This window comes from Myotis myotis, unplaced genomic scaffold, assembly GCF_014108235.1.
Source record: "Myotis myotis isolate mMyoMyo1 unplaced genomic scaffold, mMyoMyo1.p scaffold_m19_p_4, whole genome shotgun sequence".
Classification (NCBI taxonomy): Eukaryota; Metazoa; Chordata; class Mammalia; order Chiroptera; family Vespertilionidae; genus Myotis; species Myotis myotis.
Genome location: NW_023416346.1, coordinates 47,139,694 through 47,153,344, shown reverse-complemented (window position 1 = coordinate 47,153,344; position 13,651 = coordinate 47,139,694). Strand labels below are relative to the sequence as shown.

The following is a 13,651-nucleotide window of genomic DNA, read 5'->3' as shown; positions in this document are numbered from 1 at the left end:
GACAGTGAACTGGCCCCCTGTTTAAAAAGTTTGAGGACCCCTGGACTCTATGCTCAACCACTGAGCCACTGCAGCTGGGCCTCAGTTGTATTTCAGCTCCAGGTCCAGAAAAGCAGCAAAACCAGACAAGTGACCGCATGGCTAACCTCAGGACCAGCTGCCAGTCAATCAGTGGAGACCACAACATTGAATCAGAAGAGGCATTTTTTTAATTAAAATATGTCTATTAGGAGGTCCCCAGTATGGAACCCTCAAAAAGAGCCCCATATTCAGAGGATGGACGCTTTTTTTGGACCTTATGTTTACCGTTTTTCTGGACCTTATATTTCTTCCTCAGCAAACATTTGTAGGGAACGGAAATCTTGGATAGTGAGCAAGGAGCCGGTGGATTAGAAAATAGAGAAATGTTCTGTGTCCATGCTCCCCAACACCAGGGTTCTTGTGTTGGTCAGGCTTTACCTGGGAGAAGAGCAAAACGCTAAATTAAATTAGAATTTAACTATTACACTGGACTGAATTGAAATAATGTGGCTGCTGTATTGAATTAGACCCGTAGTGTTTAAAAACAAAGGGGCCCTAGCTGGTTTGGCTCAGTGGATAGAGCATCGGCCTGCAGACTCAAGGGTCCCAGGTTCGATTCCAGTCAAGGGCATGTACCTTGGTTGTGGGCACATCCCCAGTGGGTATCCCTCTCCTTTCCTGTCTGTAAAAAATCAATAAAATATATTTTTAAAAAAGCCAAACAAAGGGAATATTTGCTTATGATCTAAGAGAAACAACAACAAAAACTCTCTAATGTGTGAGTTTCCATCCAGGAGTGAAAAAATGAAATATTCCCAGAGAATGTTTTAAAGTCTAATAAAAACATGAAATAAAGTTAGTTTCTTCTTATAGTGTTATTAAGTCCTGGTCATTCCATATACCAGTTAAGAAAAAAATCAGAATAAATGATCTGACAAATGGTTGTTAGGTATTTCTTAGATGTTTGCTTTTTAACTTATAAATTAAGATGTATGAAAACTCTATCCTAAAACCTATTTAATTTCTGTATTTTTCTTTTGAAAAAAATTTTAATGTTCATAGTAATATATTTTCATCAAAAGTAATTTGTGGTGGGGGTAAGGGGGAGAGATCAACCAAAGGATTTGTATGCATGCATATAAGCATAACCAATGGACACAGACACCAGGAAGGGTGAGGTCATGAGGCGGGAGGGGGGGGGGCGGGGGGGGGTGGGAAAGGGGGGATAAGGACACATATGTAATACCTTAATAAAGAAAAATTTTTAAAAAAATTTTTAAAGTAATTTGAATTCACAGGAAGGGAGAAAAGAAAAAGAAAGACACCCATGGTTCAATCCCTTGTTAATATTTTTACATATTTCCTTTCAGTTATTTTATGTACGTTTTCTTGTTTCTAACATATTTGTGAACACACTAGATAAAGTGTTCATGTCTTGCCTTTTTTCAACATTTTTCCTATTACTTTTTATTATTATGATTTATGCATAGATCCTAATTACACAGTGCATTAAGTTTTAATAATATTAACTCATATAACTATCAACCAAAAATTAAGATAATGTGTGGGAAGCTGCCTATTGTCTTTACTAGCAGAGAGGTGTGGACAAGGAACCCGGAAGGCTGGTGACCCTTAAGCCCTGGCAAAGGTCAGAGCTATGCACCCACTGTTTAGTCCGCACAATGGTAGCTGAAGCAACTTCCCCACCAAATAGCCATGTAAATCCTTACTGATAAGATAGTCTGCCTGTTACTGGAACTTGCTTGCCTAAGGGCTATGGGTGGATCCCAAACTGAATAAAAAGATGGTGAGGCCTGAGCACAAGTGGAGTCCATCCTCTTGGGATGGGCTCTTGCCTGGTCCCCCAATTTCCAAATTATCTCTTGTCTTGTCTCTCATTTGTGTGTGCCCCCTCTTCCAGATCCTGAACCCTGAACCACGCGGGACGTGGGAGAACAAACATACACATATTACACAATAATGAACATTTCCATTACCTTGAAAATTTCCTTGTGTTTTTTAAAAAATTTTATTTTTATTGAAAGTATTATAGATGTTCCTTTTTTTCCCCTTGACTCCTTCTAGCCCAGCGGTTCTCAACCTGTGGGTCGCAACCCCTTTGGGGGTCGAAAAACCCTTTCACAGGGGTCGCCTAAGACCATCGGAAAACACATATATAATTACATACTGTTTTTGTGATTAATCACTATGCTTTAATTGTGTTCAATTTGTAACAATGAAATTGGGGGTCACCACAACATGAGGAACTGTATTAAAGGGTCGCGGCATTAGGAAGGTTGAGGACCACTGTTCTAGCCTGTACCTACCCCTGCCCCAGGCCTTCTCCACACAATTGTCTGTGTCCATGGGTTATGCATGTATGTATATAAATTCTTTGGTTAATCACTTTCCACCCACCTACCTACCCTTGCCTTCCCTCTGAAGTTCCACAGTCTGTTCCATGTTTCTATGTCTCTGTATCTATTTTGTTCATCAGTTCATTTTGTTCTTTAGATTCCACATATGAATGAGATCATGTGATCCCTTGTGTCTTTATAAACTAAAAGGTCTGACCCATGGTCAACCACTGTTCAGAAATTTTTCTACCATACCTTTTATGCTCCATTGTGTCTGGCTTTTTTTTTAATGTATTTTTATTTATTTCAGAGAGGAAGGGAGAGGCAGAGAGAGGGATAGAAACATCAATGATGAGAAAGAATCATTGATCGGCTGCCTCCTGCATGCCCCCTACTGGGGATCCAGTCTGCAACCCGGGCATGTGCCCTTGACCGGACTTGAACCCGGGACTCATCAGTCTATAGCCTGATGCTCTATCCACTGAACCAAACTGGCTAGGGCTGTGTCTGGCCTTTTGTGCTCAATTTTGGAGCACAAAATTTGGAGATTAATCCATGTTGTGTGTATCAGTAGTTTATTTCTTTTAATTGTGGGACAGTAATCACTATTCGGTTATGTATTCTTCTGTTGATATACAGTTGGGTTGTTTCTAATTTTTGTCTAAGAATAAGGCTGCTTTGAACGTCATTGTAAACATTCTTTTTTGTATATATGTTTTTATTTCTCTTGGAGTAGAATTACTAAGTTCAAGGTAGTTGCTTATTTAACTTTTTTAGAAACTGCCAATTTTTATTCAAAAGTGTTTTTTTTATCCTTACCATCATTTGGTATTATATTATTTTTTGTTTGATTTGGCTTTACTTTAGCTGTTGTAATAGGTAATGCTGAACATTTTTTCTTTCATATTCTTATTTGCCATTCATAAAGAATCCTTCAGGAATTTGGGGTGGGGGGCAGATACAGTGAATCTCCAGCTATATGTAGGAAGAATATCTTAAAATGTTAATTTTCCTATCCATGAAAATATCATATATCTTCATTTATTTGTCTCCTTAAATTCAATTTTAATTATTCCACTGATTTTCAGTGATAACTATTTTATGGTTGCTTTAATGATTATAATATTCATCATCAACTCACTTCAGTATATATTAAATCCTTATTCTATTTCATTTAGAATAAACTTAGAAGAGTATAGCAACATTTATTCCTCTCTAACTAATTGTGCTAGTGTTGTGTAATATCTCAATTTTACTTATGTTATTAATTTGAAAATATAAACTATTTTTAGTTGATTGTTGCTTATTTATACTTGGTTTTCCTGTTATTCACATCAAAGCAAAAATTTCTTCTTTGTCTAGTATTAAATCATTCTTGAGTAAATAGCTAGGAGAAAATGGCTAAGATTTATAGTAAGTGTATATTAAAATATTTAAGGAACTACCAAATTATTATGCAAAGTGTGACATTTTACATTCCCACCAGCACTGTAAAAGTGTTCTAGTTGCTCTATATCTTCGCTAACCTATGCTATAGTCAAGCTTTTAAATATAAGCTACTCATATTTTGGCATAATGTTCCCTCTTTGTGGTTTTAATTTGTGTTTCCTAAATGACAAATGACATTAAATATGTTTTTATGAGCTTATTTGCCACTTGTATATTTTCTCTGATTAAGTGTCTGTTAAAATTGTTAGCCTATTTTTAATTAGGTTGTTTGCTTATAACTGGGTTGGAGTTCTTCATATATTCCAGATACTTTTCCTTTGTCAGATATAGTAAACTTTGCAAATATTTCTCCTACTTCAAAATGTTTTTCTGTTTCTTACATTTTCTAATTTTGAAAATGTCTAAATTGTTGCTCTTTTCTTTTATAGTTTGTGGGGTTTTTTGTTTTGTTAATGTTGTATATATTTTTTTAAAATTGTTTTAGAGAGAAAAGAAGGGAAAGGTGGAGAGAGATAGAAACATTGATGAGAGAGAAACAATGATCAGCTGCCTCCTGCTTGCCCCCTACTGGGGATTGAGCCCGCAACCGGCACATGTACCCTCACTGGGAGTCCAACTGTGACTTCCTGGTGCCTGGCGCCATCCACCCAGAGGTTCCATGGCCTTGGGGCAGCGCTCATAGAGTGCCAGCCCATGCAAGGGGTCGATCACCTAGTCCTTCATGCCCTGGATAAGCCCCAGTGATGTGATCTTGGACACCTTGTGGATGTTGGGGAAAGCATCCAAGCAATAGGTCTTTCTGGTGTCTGGGAAGGCAACGCGCATGCCCGAGGTGAGTGGGGACCGCGGCGCCACCGCGGCGCCCTAGAAGCAGGATGCCAGGTCCAGAGTGGGCGCTGTGATCACGCTCTGCCCGTACAGGACGATGCTGTCTGGGCTGATGCCGTACAGGGTGCGCCAGGCGGCGTGGATGTCTTCAAAGAGGTCCTTTTCAGAAGGTCCAGCCGAGCTAACGCCATAGCCCGAGTGGTCATAGGGGGAGATCCTACCGTTGATGCATGTGCCCAGGCCAGTGTAGAAGCTGCTCTTCTGGCTCAGGTCCACTGCGTTGCCATGTGAGAAAAGGACTGTGTACCTGGCTCCTGGCACACGCAGCGCACATACATGCAGGCAGTGTGGTTGCCCGGAGCTCAGTCACTGACGGGCGTTCATGGTGTGCGCCCGGCCTCAGGGCGGACCTCGTTCCGTAGCGGAGGGGCAAGGGTGCTTGGAGATGCGGGCAGGGGGAGGACAACCTTCAGCCAATGCCCCAGACAAGAGCCCTGTTAGCAGGCGGCAGCCCAGCCCCTTCTCGGTCCAAGCCGAGCCCTGGGGAGCCTTGCAGCCTCAGGTCTCCATGTCCTGCACAGGGAACCCCGCCGTGGACAGCGCACCCCAGTCCCAGGGCCACACTCCATGGCTCCTGGACACCGCCTGTGCGCCTATCGGTCCCTAGGCGCTGCAGCCCTGCCTCCTAGTCCTGCACCGCTGCTGCCACCAGGTATTTCTTCCGTAATCTGCTTTTTTCCCCCTATATTTGTGATGTGATTCAAAACTGTGCTAGCACTGCAGACTTTCCCAGAATTCTCTGTATACATTTTAAAAAAAATTTTACTTAAAAAAGTCATGCATTTGAAATGTTTAAATGCATTAAGATGTATTGTAGCCTTATAATCATTTCAATAGTGCCTTTTTGTATGTCTTTACATACACTGATAATGGGGAAGCTATTAATCTAATTTATGTGTATTTTACTCTGAATCCGACAAGTATTCCCATTCTGCTCACAAGTCAATCTGCACATAGTCCAAAGGGGTGCTAATGCCAACATGGTGCATGAGTTGTTGTAATAACCAATATTTTATACTTATTCAGAGATGATTGAAACAGAGGTTAAGGTCTGATATAGAATAAGTTTTTGAGTTTGATATCCTGCATGTTGGATTATACAATATTTAAACAACTTGTGGAGTTTGAGGATCTCCTTTTATACTACAAAAAGAAAAAAAGAGCCAGTTACTTGCCTGAGTTCTAGTGTAACTAGAAATAAGATCAAGATTCTTGTTTCTGCCGAAACCGGTTTGCTCAGTGGATAGAGCGTCGGCCTGCGGACTGAAGGGTTCCGGGTTTGATTCCGGTCAAGGGCATGTACCTTGGTTGCGGGCATATCCCCAGTGGGGGATGTGCAGGAGGCGGCTGATCGATGTTTCTCTCTCATTGATGTTTCTAACTCTCTATCTCTCTCCCTTCCTCTCTGTAAAAAGTCAGTAAAATATATTAAAAAAAAAAGATTCTTGTTTCCAAATTTGAAATGGTTTCCATCATATTGGGAGGGGAAAAAAAGAAACATAACTCAAAAAATACTGTATCTCTATCTGTCCTTATCCCCAGAGAGTATATTTCACATAAAAAAATTATATGTGCTTTTCTCTTTTGGGATCTGTAGTTTTATCTTATAAATTCTGGTTTCTGTTAAGATCTCTATATATTGTTAATTTTCCTAGGAAACATTTTTCCGCCTAATGTAGTAGCGCAGTCAGTTCAAAGAGCCTTAAAATATTACATATGTGATATTTCTATTCCTCACCATTTGAAAATACGGACTATCACATACGCAAAACAAATTTTAGCAATAGAAATATAGACTATAATTACTGAAGTTATATTACATATCACCTAATCAGAGTTTCTCAAGTAACCACTGAATAAAGCCAAGTCAAGCGTGTGGTAACTGTAATATGGACTAAAAGTCAGTCTTCCTTAAGCTCAGCCAGTGATTATTTCAGCTACTTTAGGCCCCTTCTCCCTTCACATACTAACATCCCATTGAGATGTCTCAACTTCTGCTTTACCTCTCAAAACTTTGCTTCAAATACATCAGTTGGAATTTTTAGGACCATACCAGTAACTCCCTTTATAATGTATGTATTTCAGATAGCTATTGAATATAATCAAACAAGCAAGAAGCCTATCCAAAATGCAATAGAAATTTAATCTCCTTACAGCCTGCTTACCACTGATTTCACCTTTAAACACTTCTTATGTGATTGCAATAACAGGTTTGCATTTATCAAGATGCAAAGTAAATGGCAATATATTAAATTTTTCGTGTAGAGAGTCAATTATTACTGTATTATAATATAAAACCAAAAGAAATTTACCTTCTGATATGGATGTAGACTTAATCTTACTTCTCCAATGTGTTTATGCTCACAGAATAAGTATTGATTATTTTTTTTAAATATTAAAAAGCAAATGATTATTCAGTTGCAACAGCAAGGAAATTACTGTCATTTTTCAAACTCAATATTCCACCATGAAAACTCTGCAACAAATTTTAAAAACCAGTTAATATAAATTCAAGTACATTTTCTGATAGGTGCTATCAACCAGTGAACCAACTTATGTCAAATTATAATTGTCCTCAATAACAGGTTATTTCCCCATCTGTTGATAGATAGCTACTCAATCATCATTTGGGCCATTAGTCTACCAGGCAGTGTATAATATTGATGCAAAATAATTTTTCAAAGGACACATTCAAACTAGAATTTCCAAAGGGACCATTTGTTTTTCTTCCATGTTTTAGCATTTGACATAGTTATGTTTTGTGCAAAACAGATTGTAGCTATTTTGTTACTGTCCTTGCTTGACACATGTCAATATTACTATATCAGCAAATATCTATTTGGAATATGTTCCTTGATGATGGTGATATTTATATTGGAAATTTCCAAAGGTTAATTAAACATTATAATATCACTAGAGTCCCAGTGCACGAAATTTGTGCACTGTGGGGGGGGGGGCGCACGGGGTGTCCCTCATTCCAGCCTGCACCCTCTCCAATCTGGGACCCCTCGGGGGATGTCCAGCAGGGATCGGGCCTAAACCAGGAGTCAGACATTCCCTCTCACAGTCTGGGACTGCTGTCTCCCAACCACTCGCCTGCCTGCCTGCCTGATTGCCCCTAACCACTTCTGCCTGCCAGCCTGATCACTCCTTAACCACTCCCCTGCCAGGCTGATCAATGCTTAACTGCTCCCCTGCTGGCCCAGTCACCCCAACTGCCCCCCCCCCCGCCACCGCTGGCCCAGTTTCCCCCAACTGCCCTCCCCTGCCAGCCTGGTCCCCCCAGCTGCCCTCCCCTGCAGGCCTGGTCGCCCCCAACTGCCCTCCCCTGCCGGCAATCTTGTGGCTATGGATCCTGCCATATTTGAGGGTGTGACAGTCAATTAGCATATCCCCTCCTTATTGGGTGTGGACGCCACCATCTTTTCAAGGGTGTGAGGGTTAGTTAGCATATTCCCTCTTTATTAGATAGGATTCTGTTAGAAAAGATTTTGAAAGATCATTTATATTTATTCACTAGCCTTTGAACTAAAACCCAACCACGTTAATCTGTCTCTAAATTTAAATTGCTGCTTAAGTTTTTACTTCTATTATTACTACTAGTGAAATTTTAGGTAATGCTAGCTAAAGAACCAAGTGATATACACATGAATTTAAAGCATGCATGTTTGGGGGTTATAATGTTTAAGAAATCCTGAATATTAGAATTATCTCAATAGGAAAACAAAAATTTCCTCTTCTGGGAGACTAAAAACATTACATTTAGGAATTTCTAGCACTATAAATATTACCCCCAGTTTCTGGAAGAGACAGAGGGTTAGAGTGATGTGCGCCTCACTCCAACTCATGGTAAAAGAGCAATAGACATATAGCTCTTGCGAACTAGTTTTAAGGTTTAGAGATACTATATACATAAAGCATCTAACATTTGAACTGAATCTCACACACCATTTCTCTTCTCATTAAACTATGCTGCCTCTCTGGAATGCTTCTCCAAAGAGACTGATTATGTCCTGTGACTATGTCTGTGTGGGGCTACAGGTTTGATTGTTACGTTGACTGAAGCATCCAGTCAATTCCTTCAAATAAATGGATATTCCCCATCAAATTTAACATTATTCAGATCTCGGTTTAGACCCTTATTCATTGAAAGGAATGTTTTATACTCCAATAGTGGTCATTTTCCTCATTGCCAGTCACACTTTATGTACTCTAACTTAACTTTATTATTTTCCAACAGTTGCAATTGCTCTGTTGTTTGCTATTAGCTCAACTACATTGTGTGCAACTAAAACGTAGGCAGGCACCTTTTGTTTCACTTGTTCATCCCATAGGTCTAATACCTAATGTTATTCTTGGTACATAGTAGATGCTGTATTTAAAAATACCTATGTTTAATGAAAGAATGTAATTAATTAACTTTTGGCAATGTTTTTGTGTAGAAATGGTTCTAAAGTGTTGATGTAGTTAATCTGTATCTAGAGTTATGGAATTGAATTAATACAGATTTCCTAATAAATGAATAAACTGTTCTGCTCCTACTGCTACCTTAGGCCCATAGGTGGAAGCACAGATACAGTGGGTGAATAACATTGTCCTGCCACCTGCACATGTGTTCGCTCAGTATTAAGGAATTCCAAATGTAAGATCTGATCATTTGTGGAATCTAAGTCAACAATTTTATTGTAGTCTGATTATGTTTTCTGGTGATTAATTTTTAGAAATCTGCCATAGCAGAAGGCTAGCGACACTTTCTCATAGGGTCACTAATTCCACTGTAACCACAGCTAGCTGTCTGGAGGAATTTGGACAAAGTCTGTGGCAGATTCTGAATAAAAATTAATTCTCATCATTTAACATATAGCTCAAAGCACCTGCTAATGTTGACTGGCTGATTAATTATTATAGATGGGGGCTACAGACTCTAATTAGGGTGTATCTCTGAAATTATGAGAGTTCAAAAAACTCTTTCTTCAAACCTTACACTGAGTAGTGTCAACATGAAACAGATTAGATTGGTCATACACAGAAGCCTTCCGTCATGTGAGATGAACTGTAAATATAATTTTGATTGGGGTTTGTCCCAGAACATGATATTAGCCAATGTCACTCTACCTCATCAAGGGGACTAAAACATAAATATCCATCAAGTTATGACACATACTGTTGTAAAACTTTGGTGGTGGAGCTTTCTACAGAGTTTAGGAAAAAAGCATCCAAAGATTAAGACTGAATTAGTGTATGTCCAGCCCTGTCCAGGAGAGTAAGTGGCTGTATTCAGCAGATGTGATTCATCTGTCCACACACCCACAGAAAGTGTTCTTTATAGTGGAAATAGGGGGGAAATGGGGGTTTTCCACCAGCAGCAGTACTATTCAATCCCTTGGCTCATTAAAAGGCCTCCTGTTGACTTATGTATTTGACACCAAAAGAAAGATATAGCATGGAACAAGAAAATAATGTCTGCCTATTGTCTATTTTTTTTTTTTTTACTTTTAAAAAATTTTACTTTCCAATTACAGTTTACATTCAATATTACTTTGTATTAGTTTCAGGTGTACAGCATTGTGGTCAGACAATCATACATTTCACAAAGTGCCCCCCCCACACTATTTCCAGCCCACCGTCATTTTAAAAAATATACCTTTTGAGTGTATCAGTCCATTTTAAGGAGTATATAGATCAAAGGAAGAGATTTTAAACAGTCTTTCTGTCTATCAGCCAACATATTTGTTTAACAGTTTAGATAATAATGCACTTGGATAGTTTGGTCTCAGGTGGCTATAGCTTTTATATTTTCCTTCCCACTTCCCAAAAAATACTTTGAAAAGAACTTGAAAAAATATTTGCTATTGATTAAAAATCTTTTATAGAAATGTCACCTTTTTGGTGTTCATTTATTCTTTTCCTTGCTCAAATCCCATTTTTCCTCATAGAAAAAATTATGAACTGCTACCAGCTCTGCTTAATAATGTATGATATGTATATCTAATGAGCCTCTATGTGTAATACAAACATTAAAATATAAATTAGACAAAAATCATAAAATAAGCTGTTTCCTTCCTGTCTGAGCTTTATTCCTATAGTCCATGTGTATGGATTTTCATGTCTCTTTGTTTCCTAATGATGTAAGGATTTTTAATAACAAAATCGAAAAGCTATTCCAAATATTTTATCCTCCAAAGGCACATGCATAACATTTAAATAAGAAGTAATTGCGCAGTGCTTTCTATAGAAAAAATTACTCCCAATTTGCACATTGTATATTTTGTGGTGCTTGACTTGTATGAAGCTGGCTTCACAGATGGACAAAAACTACCAGGTGGTCAAATTTGAGGAGCTCAGTTTCTTGAGAGTGTGTAAACACACACACACACACACACACACACACACACACACATTTCTGATGTTTATTTAATATTGTACATTAGATATATATTTCTTTGGATTTTAAACATATTTCTGTTTTCTAGGTTCTCCTATTTAAATAAATAATATATTTGGGTAGAGGAACTTAAAACCCAAACACTTCCCATTTCTATTTTTTTGTGAAAATGTAACCTTATATGTGAACATTCGTTCATTGAAATTTTGGTAGTATAACCTTTAGACATTTAGTAGAATATTAGAGTGAGAAGAAGATTTAGAGATTCCTAATTCAAATCCTTCATATTATAGAGGATGAACTCGCAAGAGGGAGTAACTTGAGTCCTAGGTCAGTATTTCTTCCTCTATATCAAGCTGAACTTATCATTGTGTTACAGAGAAAGTATTGGTACAAACTTACTAATAAAAGTTTTTTATTTGGCAAAATATCAGCGGTTCTCAACCTGTGGGTCGCGAACAATGAAAATACATCTTGCATATCAGATATTTACATTATGATTCATAACAGTAGCAAAATTACAGTTATGAAGTAGCAATGAAAATAATTTTACGGTTGGGGGTCACCACAACATGAGGAACTATATTAAAGGGTCGCAGTATTAGGAAGGTTGAGAACCACCGGTTAGATCTCTTCCTCTTAATAACATAAGCTATATGCTATGACATGGTCTTCTAGACTTCTAAAACATAGAGTAGGCAGAAGTGCCTAGACAAGTTATACAATTTACCACATAAGTTCAGAAAACTTAAATGCTTACTGTTAATGCACATTGAAAACTCATTTACACTAAATTGTGTTCAAGGTAAAAGGTTAGGCATTATGCACAGATGGTAAATGTTTCTGCAATATCTCATTCACCAATCCCATTTTTCCTGAGTTTTATTGAGGTGTAATTAAAAGATACAATTTTATATATTTAAAGTATACAATGTGATGATCTGATGTGTATACATTGTGAAATTAGTACCACAATCAAGTGAATTAACACAACCATCACCTCACATCCATCACCCTACATCTTTTTGTGAGTGTGGTAAGAATGCATAAGATCTCTCAGCCAATTTTTACTATATAATACAGTATTATTAACTACTAGAGGCCCGGTGCATGAAATTTGTGCACTGAGGAGGGAGAGTCCCTTAGCCCGGCCTGCACCCTATCGCAGTCCGGGAGCCCTCAGGGGATGTCTGGCTGATGCGGGGAGTGGGCTTAAGCCATCAGATCGACATCCTTAGCGCTGCCATGGAGGCGGGAGAGGCTCCGGCCACTGCCTCTGTGCTCTCCAGCCATGGCTGAGCGGCACTCCCCCTGTGGGAGTGCACTGACCACAAGGGGGAAGCTCCTGTGTTGAGTGGAATTGGGCCAAAACTGGCTCTCTGACATCCCCCGAGGGGTCCTGGATTGCGAGAGGGCACAGGCCAGGCTGAGGGACTCCACTGGTACACAATCGAGGTCAGGGAGGGACGTGGGAGGTTGGCCAGCTGGGGAAGGTCTGCAGGAGGGCTCCAGGAGCGTGTCCAGCCTGTCTTGCTCAGTTCTAATCAGCTGGACCCCAGCAGCAAGCTAACCTACTGGTTGGAGCATCTGCCCCCTGGTGGTCAGTGCACATCATAGCAACTACTCGACAGGTCAACTGTCTGCCCCCTGGTGTTCAGTGCATGTCATAGCGAACGGTTAAGCAGCTTTGGCATATCATTAGCATATTATGCTTTGATTGGATGAATGGATGACCGGACACTTAGTATATTAGGCTTTTATTATATAGGATACTAACCATGATGTGCATTGATACCCAGAACTTATTATTCATCTTATAGGTGAAAGTTTGTGCCCTATGACAAACATCTGCCATTTTCCCCAACTCCCAGCCACTAGCAATCACCATTCTACTCTGTTTCGATGAGTTTGACTTAATTTTTTTGTTTTCCTATTCCACATATAAGTAAGACCATATAGTAGTTGTATTTTTCTGGCTTATTTCACTTAGCATAATGGTTCATACTTAGGCTTCCCTTCTCTTTATGGCTAAATAATATTCCATTGTATATTCTTTTTCATCCACCTTGGAGGAGAAGTGACATGAGCAAAGTGAAACTGTTCCTCTTACCCTCTTCAGTGTGTCCAATCTCGGATTTTTTTTCTCTAAAACTGCTGGAAACCTGTCCACTGGGCGTTAGGGCTTTCACTAAGACATTTTCATTCATGGGTGACAGTCAAAATTGATGTTGCATGGGAGAATAACAGTAGAAAAACCATTTGATTATCTTGCTGTTTTCAGTCTGCCCTAATCTTTCCCATTATACAAAAATTCCACTACCAGAAAAAAAAATTTCTTTGTGTTTCTATAAGTTCTCAGTTTAAAAAGTATTTAATTGTAAAAAAAAAAAAGGGGGGGGGTGTTAATTTGTCAGATTGCTTCCTCGGGGCAGGTGATGGCAGGTCCCATAGGAATGGATAACCAAAGAGGTAAAGTTTGATGGAGAAAGGAATCACTGTGCAGAGCAGGAGGCACTGTTTATGAGGGAAATACCAGAGATGGCACTAGAGC

At 39.0% G+C, this 13,651-nt stretch overlaps 1 pseudogene; it reads right to left on the bottom strand.

Moving 5' to 3' along the window:
• Positions 1 to 333: 333 nt before the first annotated feature.
• Positions 334 to 13,307, bottom strand: LOC118653390 (annotated as a pseudogene).
• Positions 13,308 to 13,651: the final 344 nt, after the last annotated feature.